The sequence below is a fragment of the Pinus tabuliformis genome, chromosome 8, assembly GCF_031772625.1.
Source record: "Pinus tabuliformis cultivar Carrire ecotype Pingquan chromosome 8, CPIR1, whole genome shotgun sequence".
NCBI lineage: Eukaryota > Viridiplantae > Streptophyta > Pinopsida > Pinales > Pinaceae > Pinus > Pinus tabuliformis.
The window spans coordinates 1,920,954,371-1,920,970,696 of NC_142294.1; the positions used below are offsets into that span (position 1 = coordinate 1,920,954,371).

At 35.3% G+C, this 16,326-nt stretch overlaps 1 pseudogene; it reads left to right on the plus strand.

Moving 5' to 3' along the window:
- The first annotated feature begins 13,860 nt into the window (after window positions 1–13,860).
- Window positions 13,861–15,305, plus strand: LOC149244183 (mannose-1-phosphate guanylyltransferase 1-like; annotated as a pseudogene).
- The last annotated feature ends 1,021 nt before the right edge of the window (window positions 15,306–16,326 follow it).

Consider the following 16,326-nt stretch of genomic DNA (forward strand, 5'->3'; position numbering starts at 1 on the left):
GGTGATTGTGTTGGACCAACTAGCTAGCGAAGGAAGGTTATGCAACTGGTCTGACATGTTGGCTCTCAAATTGAAGGAACAAGTGATAGAAGCCCAGCATCCACCCAAAGGTCAGCAAGTGGAGATATACATGTCCACATACATACTAGATGCAATTTGTTCTCGTTAGTAGTTCCTAGGTTTGAGTTGGGCATGGAAACCTTTGGGCACACTTATTGCAGATTGTTCTCCGAATGTAGCTTCCATGGAGTTATCACACAGTTGTCAGACCACTTTGTCACCCCAGTGTACAAAATGATATTTGAGCAGGATCCACCTTGCATGTCACAGACAGTGATGGAGGCATTGATCGACATAGTAGATTGGTATGCCTCACCCCTTGGCACCTTCATACGGATGTATAGCACAGAGAAGCCTCTACATGTTTCACCAAAGTTTGCCATGGATAAGCTCGTCATGCAAGAAATGTCGTATCACATCTCGACAGGGTTGTCAGCTAGACTACACAGGAAGAAGAAGGCACCTTGGCGCACTCTTCCTTTGTGAATTGGGTTGTATGAGATACGAAATCTCAAGCATGTTGAGGCTGAAACAGAGGAGTTCAAGAGATTCACCTTCGGCACCATAAGTTTCAATCCGTATGACTCGCATTTCTTGGTAAAGGACCATTGTGCAAGAGTGAAATTTCCTTGGATCCATAGGGCATGTCATTGACCTAAGGAAGACCCATGGAGATATTGTTATCACTCCTCCAAGCTCAATGAACTGGTCAGCATAGTTGTAGAGTGGTTAGCAAAGCAGAGGGAAGCAACAACTCATAGAGTTTCATCATCAGCAATAGCAGAGGGTAACATACCTGCGCATGACAAAGGTAAGAGAAAGGTTGTTGACAGTGCAGAGGTAGAACAAAGCCGCAAGTTCAAAGTAGATCCACTCGTGATGAAAGCATCTTTGGAGATTTAGGCTAAGAGGTGGTAGCACGACAAGATGAACGCACAAAGGAAAAGAGAGAAACGGAGGATGGAGAAAATAGGAAAGGTGTTGTGAGAGTTGAAGCAGCAACTTCGAGAAGAACAAGAGACATGTAGAAGAGAGAAGGAAGCACAGCGGGGACAGACACAGCAGGAGGTGTAGCATGCACAGATTGATGAAATTGCACCCATAGAGGTAGTAGACTCATCCGAGTAGCTGGAACAAAGTAGACAGGGTGAGCATTCGCAAGAGCAAGACATAGCTCAATAGATTGAACAGATGCTAGAACAGATGGAGACGGATAGGGTGTAGCCAGAGTCAGATCAGGATATTGACCTCATGCCTTGGAACCAAGAGGTCACCCCACCGGCTTCACTAGATCCGGAAGCAGAGAAAGTCCCAAGTGATCAAGGAGACACAAAGATCCTTGAAGATAATCCAGAGGCAGAGATGCACCACATATCTTTTGATGAGTCACAACATAGAGTTGTGTAATCGCGTAGAGTTCCTACTCCAGATGTCCACATATCTCTTACGTAGTTTGAAGAACAAGTGATCATATCCGATGTGCACAAGCATCCACCAACATTGGTCGATGCTACCAGAGCATATGTCGAAGCCACCAGCTCAAGTGTTCTATTCTTGATATTAGAGAATGAGTGAATGGCTAAGGAATTACAAGTAGCCAAGCATGGAGGAGAATAGATTACATCATCCACCCGAGCATAATTGAGAAGAGAAATACTGGCTGAAGTACCGTCTCTCGAGGTAGTCATGTGGATGTTGTATTCCAGATTCGGCACCGTACACAAGTCAGTTGTCCATTTCAATGGTTGGTAGTAGCGTTGTGCTAGGAGAGCACGCATATTGTCAAATCTGCACACTGTTGTTGATCACATGAAAACATGTACAATGAGATACAAAGGAGACCCATTGCACTTGCCAAAGATGATGAAGCCCAAGGCGATAGAGTTGAAGGCACACATCTAGAGTCAGATCTGGAATGATGAGGAACTCCCGCAGCTCATCACTAGTTTGCAGGCTTCACATGCATGGGTGTTCAGAAGCATGGATGTCATTGTGCGCACGCACGTGATCCCATCCATTGGCACACTCACCAAGGCGAATTCAAAGAACCAAGTCCGACTGGAGCTGGACATGTACTTTGATGAGTTGATGCACGTAGCCACCAGCACAGACTTGGAGATCAACACAGACACTATGCATCAGTATGTTGCTAGTTTGACTGCACTCAAGGCTATGATGTGCATGTTATCAGACGAGTCGAACAGAGGTGCCAAATCAGTGTACCCGGATGCAATGGAAGTGAGAGTTCACTTTCAACAGGATGTCACTATTGAGCACACGGACACCATCACGGACTACCAAGCTTGGCATCAGTTTTCCACCATCGATCATCATGAGGATGTCGAAGAGTTAGTCTTCCCACAACTATCTGAGTCTTATTAGTGTCTTGCATGGCTTGCTCAAGCCTATTTTGTCTAACATTGGTACATGTGCAGTTTGTAATGTAACATATTGTAAAAATGAAAGACCAAGTATCAATAGTAGAATGTAATAGTCATGTAGTAGTTGAAGAGTCATGAGGGTAGGTGAAGAGTCACAAAGGGGAATGTCAAGGGTCACCCCACCCTTTTCTATTTATAGAACCTCATAACTCATTGTACATGCTTTTGGGAGCCAAGCTTCCTAATAGGTGTATCTTAGAGAAATCTTGGAGTGTATTGTAATGAGCTTTGGCTTCTCCATAGTGCAAAGCTAGTATATCTCTTTGGAGGAGCAGGTAGAAGTGACTGTAACATTTTGTTGTCTAGACTAGTGGTTGGTCATAGTTTTATGTATGATTGGAGCTTTAAATTTCTTAATATAATAGATCTAGCACATTTCATGCATATGTTGTTATTGTATTTCAGCTATCTTGGTTACTCTAATGATATATGTATTTGTTGTTTACGCATGTATGTATGGACTTTTCTATATATGTTTGTATGAATCTTATCGAGATGTGTGGTTGGTTAAACCATCACTTTGGATCATTGGCTAACCTTATTTCTAGCTTGTTATGTATCTCTCTCGTGTGTTCCCTTTCAAGCCACGTTGATCTGATAATGAGATCTAAGACAATAAATAAGGTATTATAGACTCATGTGCCTCGATTTGTCTATGTTATTTTATGCAATGGATCGATAATATTGTGAAATACACAGATAATGAAGCAGTAAACAAAAACATAATAGACAACACATAACACCGCAAATTTAATGAGGAGTTCACCCAATACTCCTGGGCTACATCTCCCGGTCTATCCTTTAGTGTTGGCCTCTCTATTATGTCTTCAAGCAGAGTTTTACAATAGTATGAGCTCAATTTGAGACTCAATACACAACAGATATAATAGTAAGAGTTTGCTTGAACCTCTCAAGCCTTCTCTGAGTACACAGACTCTCTTAATCACTCTTTGTCTCTGTTTTAGCTCTGTCTCGGCACTGCCTTCAATACTACTTGCCTCTGTTTTCTCTCTGTTTGTGGCTTTAAATCCAACCTGGGCTGCCTGCTCATTTCGTCTTCCCGGCTTTCTATCTCCCGGCCTCTGTCCGCTCAAATCCCCCTGCTCAGCATTAGCAAGCATGGCATAATGCCTTTAGGGGAGGTGGCCACCTGTTCTATAACGGATGAGTGCATTGGGCCCCTGAAATCCTTGAAACGGTCATTCTCTATTTACACAGAGAAATGCATTCGAACGCAGGAAAAACCACCAAACATTGTTCATCCGGACTTCAAAAGTCCTTAAATCCACCCTATTCTCCTATCGGGTCTGCCTGTAAGTCGCCATCGCATGTCGCAATGGCCTGTCCCTTTGTATTTTAGAAATATGTTAAAACTGCGAAAATAACGTAAAAATGGCTTATGGTGGATCTGAAATAATATATAATAGCTTTAAGGAACCCTTTTGAGTCCGGCTCATCACATCGGCACTTCACCCCTTGTATTTTGTTTAATAAACGAAATGCGCAAAATACATTAAAAATGCCTTTTCTGCGAATCTCAAATCTTATGAAATAATATTTATATAACCATCGGGTTTGGTTCATCGGATCACATATATGTATGTGTATATAGCTCGCTCCTCTGTGTAGCCCCAATTGCGATATCGCGATGCGATTGATCGCAGTCGCAACAACCCCAGGCCGTTGTAAGCACTCTTGTAATCTCTAATAGCGATCTTGTGATGTAACATGGGTCGTCGATCTGCGCGCTTGATCGACGGTCCTAGTTGGCTCTGCCGGTTGTCGTCGCAAGCTTTATATGGTGTGCGCCGATATTCGTTGTCTGCCTATGCCAATTCCAAATTGCCGATCAGATCTGGACCATTGATCTGCCAGATCTGGCGGCTACTGTGCATTTTACTGTTCAGACCCCTGATACTCTATTTTTCACTGTTTTCACATGTTTTTGGCCTCCCGATAGTGTTTTTCCACCATTCTAAGGGCTCTTGGCATGTGATTGTTTTGATCTTTGGCATGAAATTAAGAGATTTTAAAGACTTAGAGAGCATTCTAGGATCCATTTGGATCACACGTGTTGTCACAGGTTTCTAAGGGGTGCACTCATACCCCCGTTACGTGTGTTAGACCCATTCATGCACCTTCCTTGACTTGTTGCGCATGTCACGCCCTTGCTACCAACAGGGACATCTTACTCACCTCTGTGCGCAATTGCGGTCAAGGCAATACCGTACTACCCCACTGCTGGGACTCCTACACCAAACGGTTTGAGGTCTAGTTGGGACTTCTTACTGGGGAGATCCCCTGACATGTTGGCGGGTCCAGCAATGTCAACATAATTTTTAGGCATGTATATAATGTATTGTAACATTGAAAATAATATAATGAAAAATCAATACGGTTTTCCTAGTTTTGGGTTCCAAAAGAAAATCTCTATGTATATTTTTTATGTTCTCGCCCTTGTATATTTTTCTAGTTTTTAAGAATTTGTTTTTATTTAATTTCTACATAGGCTTAAAACCTACACGTTTTACAAGAAGAAAAAATTTAGCTTTGTTACACTATAGAAATTGTTGGGTTTCTAGGTTTTAAGGTATTTGAAAGATTCGCCAGCTTAGTTGATGATGAAAATTAGACAAGATTATTCAATTAGATAACTCAGCAATCTTGCTAAGTTATACTTGGTGAGTTCTTTCTGTACACGTCATCATTGCTTCTATATTTATGTTAGATGGCATAAAATAAATAAAGACATGGAATTATTGATTGGAAAAATAATTTTAACACCAAATTCAGAGTAGCTCAAGGGATTATTTACCATCATATCATTTTTTGGTGTATTGAGGATAGAAAAAAATTATTGGATGAAATTTAATTTCAAAGTTCCAAGAATATACATGGTGACATGGAAATTTTCTTGCAATGGGTATTAAATTTTCAATCATATATCGCAAAATCTCTTATAGCCAAAATCCAAGTCAAAAACCTAGTGTTACAACCTAAGATTATTCAATTGACGGGCCTTAATATCACTTAAAACTTCCTAATTAGTCACCCTTGGTTTTTAGTTAGGTTACTAGTTCATTTAATACTACCTTAATTTTTTTAATAGATTAGTATCTTAAGTATTGTAGATGGGTGATGAATGTAGATGTACCCATTTTATCATTAATCATCAAACACTCATGGCTAACTTGATTTTAATTTTCTTCCCAAATGCTTTTAATGTGTGACATAAGAGAGAGTGACAAGGAGTATATACAAGAGATTCCATTTGAAATACATAAAACTAAAAGTATATAGAGATTTCTAATATGATCTCAATATCTATGATGTAAGTACCAATAAAATAAAATAAAATTTCAATATGTGTAAAAAATGTGAGATAGGTCAAATGAAATGATGCAACAAATAGAGAAAATTAATTAGAGGGGCTAGGTTCAATGGGAAACCTTAACAACTAGAATCATCAATGAGCATGTTTCCACTACATTTATACTCATGTCGATGAAATTTCCTTTTGAGAATAGAAGTGAACATAGAGAAGTCATGTAGGTGATACTCTTTATTACAATTAGCAATCCTATAAGTGACAAATTTCATTGCAACACAATAGCCCTATAAATTATCATCTCTCTGAATATAAAATAGATATCTCCTTGAAATCAAAGTATTCAAACTTCTTGAAAACAAGAGATTTATCTTCTCATAAATAGGGTATTAATTTGCTTGAATATACAAGCATCATTGCTTTTTGAAGACAAAGCATTTTTCCTCTCTAAGACATGGGGCATTAACAAAACATTTTCTCTTTGTAACAAAGAACTTTCTCCTCACAACTGAATATTCTCACCTCAAAATCCCAACATTACTTTCTTTTACAAAATGATTATTTTTCCTTTTGAAAAGTAGAGTATCTCTCTTCTTTAAAACAAGACTTCTCTTCATTGAAAATAGAGTACTACTGCCCAACAACAAATAGGATTGTAAGTCATTTAAAGAGTATACACTTCTTAAGTTCCATTTTTGCATTAAAAATTGGACATTTCAATCATAATATGATGACAAGGATAGTTTTATTAATTCTCATGTAAATTAGCATAAGCCCCAAGTAGGGGAAGGAAGCATTGTGAAAAATGCAGAGTGTATGGGTTGGATTTTTTTTTTAACTATAATTGATTGTAATATTATTCTTCATTTTCTTTTTGTGCTCTTTTTAAATTCTATATATTTTATGGATTATGTTTTCTCTTTATAGTTTCTAACTTATTTTAAGATTAAAAATTAATAATATAGTGGTGAAAGGGTATTACCCCAAAAAATAATCTTGGTTGCCATGGTTCAATAATGATGCCCTATGGTCTCATCCAATTAAACATCTAAGGAAGAACTACTTGAACATGGATATAGAATATGAAAAGTGACTCCATCCATTTAGGTAATTAAAGGATAGAAATTGAAATATCTCAACAATGAAGAACATTATATCCATTTGTACCATAAGGTAGACAATAAAAAATATTACGTCCATTTGTATGACAAGGTATTATAATTAAAGAAAACAACATCCAACCATGTGTAAAGTGCATTTGCTCAAAATTGTAACTTGTAGTCAATCCATACATGTGAAAAGTAGGTGGAAAACATAGTTACTAGAAAAATAGAATTAATTTAAAAAATAATGAAATGACTAAATTTGTCTCCATGATCGACTTATTAGAATATGTTCTTCAACTAAATATTCTAGATGGGAGTTTAGAATTGATACTAAATATGTTAAAACAACAATGGTTTAAGTTGAACATGAAAATATAGAATATGAAAAGATAGATCTCTATTTTAATCCTCATGATGAACCACATATGTTGGTTCGAAACCTCGATATAACCAATACTTATGCGATGGATCTGAAAACAATTTCTACACAAAAAAAAAAATAGCAAAAGTCTAAATTATGAAAAGATAGAATATGTTTATGGGTGTAAGAAGTATTCTTATATGATAGAGTTAATACTTAATACCATGACTATATATTCTATTATACAAAAAAAAAAATACAAGTAGATGCAATGCTTCTATGCACATTTCCTCAACATTTATGAGTGGTTGGGTGCTTAATGCTTTCCAATGTTCAACTCCTTAGCTTCCATGATCGTTCCCTGTGCAATGGTGCCACATTTCCATTTCCTTTCATTTTGTTGCAATGAGAATAAAAGTGTAGCTTGTTCATGATATAGAGGGTTTTGGTTTTCTAGGGTTTGAGGTATTTAAAGGATTTTCCATCTCAGTTGATGATGAAAATTAGACAAGATTATTCAATGGCATGCCTCAACAAGCTTGTTAAGTTATATTTGGTGAGTTATTTCTATATACATGTCATCACTTCTTATATATATTTGTTAGATGGAAAAAATGAAGAAACATGTGGAATTCTTAATTGGAAAAAGTGATATAACACCAAATTCATAGTAGCTCGAGGGATTATTTACCTCCACGTCATTCTTTGATGTATTGAGGATGGAAAAGTTTTGCTGGATGAAGAATTTAATTTCAAAGTTCCAAGAATCTATATGGTGGCATAGTAATTTTCTTATGACAAGTATTCCATTTTCAATCATATATCACAAAATTTCTAGCAGCCAAAATCTAAGAGAAAATCCTAGTGTTACAACCTAAGATTATTCAATTGAAAGGCCATAATATTACTTTAAACTTCTTAATTATTCACTCTTGGTTGTTAGTTAGGTTACTATTTCATTTAATATTACCTTAATTTGTTCAATAGGTGAGTCTCTTAAGTATTGTAAATGGATGATGTATATGGATATACCCATTTCATCATTAATCATGAAACCCTCATGGCAAACTTGATTTTAATTTCCTTCATGATTTCTTTTAATGTGTGAGAGAAGAGAGAGTGACAAGGAGTATATACAAGTGATTTCATTCGAAGGACATAAACTCAAAGTATAGAAAGATTTATAGTATGATCTCACTGTCTATGATGTAAGTACCAATAAAATAAAATAAAATTTCTATATGCATAAAAAATGGGAGGTAGATCAAATGAAATAATGCAACAAGTAGAGAAAATTAATTAGAGGGGAAATGAATGCTTCCTTAGGGTGTTTATTTCCACAATTTATTGGGTTCAATAGATAAAGAATTTTAATAACAGAATCTTGGTTAAAGAGTTGGTTAAGAATGGCACATTTGCAAAGAGGTGGATAATGAATATGGTCAAAATCTACTAGTTTTCTTGCCAAATGTAAGGCATCCATCCTCCTTATTATCATCATCTTATGGGTTTCTAGTTCCACCTTTATTCTACATAAATCCTATTATTTTTAGCTTCCTTCATTTTATTACAAGAGATAAATTCAAGGTACCAAATATTTTATAGGTATTAAAGGATGTAAAATATAACATATAGTACAAATATGGGGATTTCTTATAGGAAAGATGTATTTGGGGGTTCGCAAGAATGAGGAGGAGTGATGGATTTCAAAAAGAATATTCTTGAGAGATATATACTATGACATAAGTATATAGCTTGGTCTTTTCCTTATGTGTTTCACATATCCATTCCACTCATTCAATTTTCCTACCTATCAATCACAAATCCCATGCTCTCAAATATTGATTTCATGTTCTCCCATTTTTTCATTATGCAATTAATTTATTTTCTTCCTTTATATCCAATCCATCATTTTAAAAACCAAAGCACCACACATGGAAATACCAATTAGCTTACTTCTACTGTTCTCTATCATCATCAGCCCACGATTGTCACCCATGTGTTCATTGACAACACCCAATTAAGTATATACTATCAATAAAAAATACAAAAGATAAACACATCCCTATCATAAAAACATTGGGTTAACAATTAACATCTTAAGAACAAAGTTTCTTCAAATAAATTTTGATTATGCTTCTTATATTATCTCTAAACATATATTTATAAACTAATATGATCTTACTCAATAAATTTAGCTAGAATCCTTTAATAGTCTAAATTTAAACACAATCTAATTTTACTCAATAACATGCTTTTAATAATTTTAATTCAAATATATTTTTAGAACATTTAAAATTAATTAAGTGAAAATATTAATCACTCAATATTCTTCAAAATATTATTACTAATATAAAAAAATTAAGCGGTTAAAATTAAAAATAAAAATAAAAATTAATCAGCAAGGAATTATTTATTTCTATTTAAAATAATGATATTTTATCAAATCATTAATTTATATAATTTTTTTGGATTACTATATGATACTCTTTTAAAGAGCTTATATGATACTCTTTTAAATAGCTTAGTTTTGTTTAAAGATATATTTGGGAAGTACATACAAAGATAACAACTCACCCACTAGTATTTCTATGTATTGAGGAAATACAAAATATTTTGTAGCACTTAGATCCAAAGAACACCATGATTTGAGATAACCACAGAAAACTTTTGGCCTTATTGAGTGCCTCAAACAAAGAACCATATTACATAATACCCAGAGTTGGATGAAGACTAATTTACAAGTTTCAAGGTATTTCCTAGGGAAATCCTAAAGAAGTGGTAGGCTTATAAAGGATAATTTTGAACGTGATCTAATAGAGAATATACTATGACATTCTCAAGACTCTGCACCACTTTGTAGCTACCATGATCTATATACTATATGGAAGAGAAAAGGCATAAAAATTTACACAGTGGTTGTTGAAGGTAGAATCTCCTATTAGGTTGACATCCTAGTGAGAAACTTGAAAAACATCTTCCAAAATGCCAAGAATAGAGGAGAGGGATAACAACCTAAATTTTACATGACCTCTACCTATTAGATGTGATTTGTGTTAGTATGTCATTCCAAATCATGAAGTGGAGATGGGCCCTAAATGAGTAACTTGTACACATTTCCTGTACAATCTTTTGGAAGGACCAATATATCTAGTGACACACATAGATTTGTCATGACTTCTCGATTCCCTTATATTAGGCCATGTTTAACAAAGCTACACTTTTCATGTATGAAAGTTCTAGATAGGGAATCCAAATTGTTGGCAATTGGTTGGTGGTGAAAAACCATACATTCATCTTAGTGTTCGAGGCAACCAAACATCACCGCCTACTTCCTATGTTTGGAACTGACCACGTTGTGTTGCTAGAAATAGCATATGAACTTCATACAAGAGTGGGTGATGCTCTAACAATAATCAAGAAAATTCCATGGTCACATATGGCATTCCATGTCAAAGCCTCTCAGTTAATGGATGTGAAGAAGGCTAAGGAGGAGACAGATACATTAACACTTTTCCTTTTGGGGATTTGAAATTTCATAAGTATCATCCTGGACCACCAGTCATAAATCATTGCAAATCAAGAAAAAATAGATGCAAGTAATAGTCAAAGACTTGGGCATATGAAGAAAAACAAAATAATGCAAGGAATTATGTGGAAATTACTTCAAGAATTGCTTATGGTTCGTGCTAAAGTTCCCTAATAAATATCGTAACAATATCATAGTATTAGCCATATGACAAAGAAGAAAATTTATATCCTATCATCATACTTGACCATCGTAAAAATATTAGATATTAGATGGCAATTAATATCGACTCAGAATATTTTCCCGTATTTTTATTTAAAATTACATTTCCCCATTATTAATACATTTTTTAAGCTCTATTGTTTTGTCTACATAATGTACATATTTTTCAAATCCATTATTGTTTAGCAATGTTTTGTGTATTTTTTTTTTAAATTGATATTCACTCAATCAAGGCATATGATGATGTATGATAACTGGCCTAGATCTATCTTAACTCTACTTATGTTTGAATGACATGTATAGATACCTTTGTTTAACCTGTGAAATGAGGATGTGTATAAATACCTCTATTTAATTAGTGAAATGAAATAATTTGGATTTGAAGTAGAAAGAGTTTAGAGATAATTTTATGATAATGACCTTTAGGTTATGATAGAAGAAGTTCAGAAAAATATTTATGTATGTGTCCCCCTTTCATTCATCTAAAAATGTAGTTAAATTTATGAGAGATTTTTCAGCGTAAATCACATGATATTTCATTTGTCGACGCGTTTCGAACCAACCAGTGTGGTTCATCGTCAGGACAAGTTGAAGAATCAGATCAAGCATTGCATGTTAAATAGTCCCAGCAGAACCTCCAACGGCTATAATTCTTGACCAGGCAACAACTATATTGACTAACGGCTAAATATGACTGGGGGACAGCTAGACGGACCAGGGTCATAAAAATAAGTTAATGTCATAGCTAGTTAGTTATATTATTATTAAATTAAAAGTCAAAGGGACATATGAATTTTCTTAGGGGTTTTAAATATATATATATATATATATATATATATATATATATATATATATATATATATATATATATATAGATATATATATATATATATATATATATAATTAATTTTAAATGATTATTAAGTTGATAGTTAGTTATAAAAAGTATTAACTATTTATAATGATATTACTTAATTACTTCTTCATGATAATGATATTTTGAAGAAAAAAATCTTGTGCAAGAAAAAAAGTCTCAGTTTATGTATGTATAATGATTTTCATCAAGGATAAATTTATGTATTGTTTCAAAAACAAGACAGTTGGTCTGATGAAGATCCAAAGAACATTGTGATTTGAGATAACCATGGAAAACCCTTGGCCTTATTGAGTGCCTCAAACATAGAACCATATTACAAAATACCTAGAGCTGGATGAAAACTAGTTTACAAGTTTCAAGGTATTTCCTAGGGAAATCCTAAAGAAGTGGTGGGCTTATAAAGGAGAATTTTGAATGTGATTTAATAGAGAATATACTATGACAATCTCAAGACTTTGCGCCACTTTGTAGCTGCCATGATCTATATACTATATGGAAGAGAAAAAGCATAAAAATTTACACAGTGGTTGTTGAAGGTAGAATCTTCTATTAGGTTGACATCCTAGTGAGAAACTTGAAAAACATCTTCCAAAATGCCAAGAATAGAGGAGAGGGATAACAACCTAAATTTTACATGACCTCATACCTATTAAATGTGATATGTGTCAGTATGTCATTCCCAATCATGAAGTGGAGATGGGCCCTAAATGAGTAACGTGTACACATTTCTTGTACAATCTTTTGGAAGGACCAATATATCTAGTGACACACATAGGTTTGTCATGACTTCTTGATTCCTTTATATTAGGCCATGTTTAACAAAGCTACACTTTTCATGTATGAAAGTTCTAGACATGGAATCCCAGTTGTTGGCAATTGGTTGGTGGTGAAAAATCGTACATTCATTTTAGTGCTTGAGACAACCAAACATCCCCACCTACTTCCTATGTTTGGAACTGACCATGTTTTGTTGCTAGAAATAGCATATGAATTTCATACAAGAGTGGGGATTCTCTAACAATAATCAAGAAACTTCCATGGTCACATATGGCATTCCATGTCAAAACCTCTCAGTTAATGGATGTGAATAAGGCTAAGGATGAGCCAGATACATTAACACTTTTCCTTTTGGGGATATGAAATTTCATAAGTATCATCCTAGACCACCAGTCATAAATCATTGCAAATCAAGAAAAATCAGATGCGAGTAATAGTCAAAGACTTGGGCATATGAAGAAAAACAAAATAATGCATGGAATTATATGGAAATTACTTCAAGAATTGCTTATGATTCATGCCAAAGAAAGGCAAAGGAAGAACAAATTAAATCACAAGCTTTAACCTCGAAGTCGAAAACTAAGCAAGAAATAGATCGAAGGGACAAAGAAGATAAGATAAGGCAGGAACAAGAAGTAGTATGGATAACAGGGAAAGCTATCAGAACAACCCACCAAAATGACTTGAAGAACAAGAAGAAGAAGAAATAAGGTAAGAAAGGGAATGGAGAAGAACTGAATTTGACCAAAAATAAGAGAAGAGAAGAATGCATAATGAAATTGAGGCTAGGCTCCGTGAAGAAGCCTTACAGATTCAACTAGTAAAACCAAAACCAAAATTGAAACCTAATTCTAGCACTACCATAGTGATGTAGGAGCATCAGAAATTTTTATAACCATTATTAGATATTTACACCAAAGGTGTTCCTCCAATGGGTTTTGCTAGAAAGATTTAGCCAATCACAGAAGCGTATTTTCGTCTTCCTCCTTCCACTTAAAAATCTAACACATGGCTAGCGCCCATCACATTCCAACGCACCACTACCAGGTGCTCAGGCTTCGGAATGGGATTTATGGGACCCGTTCTGGGCATCTTCAACTCCTGGTTATTAGCAAAGGAGGGAAATGGTTAGAACAGCTATGAGAAGTAATAGGACACCATGAAGGCCCTCATATTGGTCGGTGGTTTTGGAACCAGGTTGCACCCTTTGACACTGAGTGTCCCTAAGCCTCTGGTTGACTTTGCGAATAAGCCAATGATTTTGCATCAGGTAAAGCTAATAAACTTGTAACAGTAGTAGTGATGAAGGAGGTTGTTTGTTTCTTGTATGGAAATTAAACAAATTGGATTTCAATTTTTGAGCAGATTGAAGCACTCAAACCTATCAGTGTTGATGAAGTTATGTTGAGCTTCTTGAATGCGTTTGAAACGAAACTTGGGATTAAGATTACCTGTTCGTAGGAAACATAGCCCATGGGCACTACTGGGCCTTTAGCTCTTGCAAGGGACAAACTGATAGATGGATTGGGGGAGCCATTTTTTGTTCTCAACGGTGATGAAATCAGTGAATACCCATTAAAGGAAATGGTTGATTCCATACAAAACATGGAGGAGAAGCATCCATCACGGTGACCAACGTACAGTTTGTTGTCCTACCTCAAGCCCCTTTTCACTTGCAACCATTTTCCTTGGTTTATTTTTTTTTACAGGGCATGTCTTTGCAAAACCCAAATTGCAAGGGAATTATTTTCATAATTTCATTATGTAAATTCTCTCTTTGTTCAATTTTTTCATGGTTGGTAAGGTAAACAATAAAGAATTTATGTCTTGAACTACGTATATGAACCCTCAAAATATGGTGTTATTATTCTTGACGAGGGCACTGGAAACGTAGAGAGATTCGTTGAGAAGCCTATGGTATTTGTTGGTAACAAGATCAACGCAGGAATCTACCTTTTGAACCCTATACTCTTTGTTGGTAACAATATCAATGTGGGAATCTACCTTCTGAACCCCATTGTTTTGGACCCAATTGAGCTGAGACACACATCCATTGAAAAATAAGTGTTCCCAAAAATTGCACAGGAGAAAAATCTCTATGTTATGGTTTTACCTTGTTTCTAGATAGATATTTGGCAACCCAGAGACTATATTTATGGCCTAAGGCTCTACTTAGATTCTCTTCGAAGAAACACTTCGAATAAATTAGCAACTGGGGTTAACATTGTCGGAAATGTGATTGTTGACAGCATCGTACATATTGGTGAGGGTTGCCATTGGCCTAGGGTGTGTGGTTGAGGCAGGAGTGATATTATCACATTGCACCATTATGCATGGAGTGTGCATCAACACGCTTGTGTGTCTGGAAGTAGCATTGGTTGGCACTCTATTATTGGACTATGGGCTCACGTTGAAAACATGACCATATCAGGGGAGGATGTCCATGTTTCTTATGAGGTATATAGCAATGGAGGTGTGGTCCTTCCTCATAAAGAAATCAAAACCAGCATTCTCAAGCCAGAAATTGTCATGTGATTGGAAAGATGGAGAAGGCCTGGTAGCTAATTGGTTATTGTAATATTAATGATACTTGTCCATGTCGTAGATTTTGGGGGTGAGTAGAAGGGATAATATTCTATGTTGTAGGCTTCTTTTTGGGTTGGGGAGTTTGGGGGTGTATATTGTTTTCTATTTCTCTCTTTGGAGGTTAGGGGAGGAATGGAAAATTCAGGTTGACTGAAAAGCCTGAGTTTTTGCTTAGGCTTGCACTCTGTGGTTTCCTACAAGCACTGATTTAGTCATGATGTCGTTGGAAAGTTGTGATTCAGTATTGCTTATTTTAAACTATCTATATTGTTATGTTTTTGCACTCTTGGTTTTATAATAGTCAATAGGTAAAAATTATTTTTGATCAATTATCCCAGATCAAGGAGTCATGTGTTAATGCACATGTTGGTTAAAATCAAGCTAGGAAAGAAGCAAGGAGTTGTGTGTTAATGCACATGTTGGTTAAAATAAATCTAAGAAAGAAGATTTCACATGGGTAAAGATATTTGTAGGTAATTGTGCAGATTAAAAACCTAACAATTAATTCCAAGAATAAGGTTTAAGGATCCAAGGAAATAAAAAAACTTTCATTTAGAGAGAGTGCACAGGACATTGACATATAAATATCAAAATGATGGGATCCCATCAACCATTGAGGGGACTAGATTTTTCAATGACATCAAAATTATCAATTTTAAGTTGGTATTGATGTCAAGCATTTAACACTATTTCCTTGCCATTCAAGAGCAAGTTCACAAATAGTTAGTAAAAATTATATTTTTGAGAAATTAGCTCGTGGTAGTGGAACTAGAAGCATGCATCTTCATCCAAAACATGTTCATGATTATAGTGGACCTTCATGTAAGAAGGAGCATATTTGGTCTGAAGATTAGCAGGTGGGGTTCGTCAATTTCTACATATACTTATGCAAAGTGAACTGTACCATCAGATCCAAGCCTTGTAGTACATATAAATATTTTATCAGAATTCTTCTCTCCATAGTCTTCAATACGTAGCAAGCACCTAATTAATGAGTGAAACCTTAAGCTTCCTTTCAACAGTTCATTTGAATTTTAAA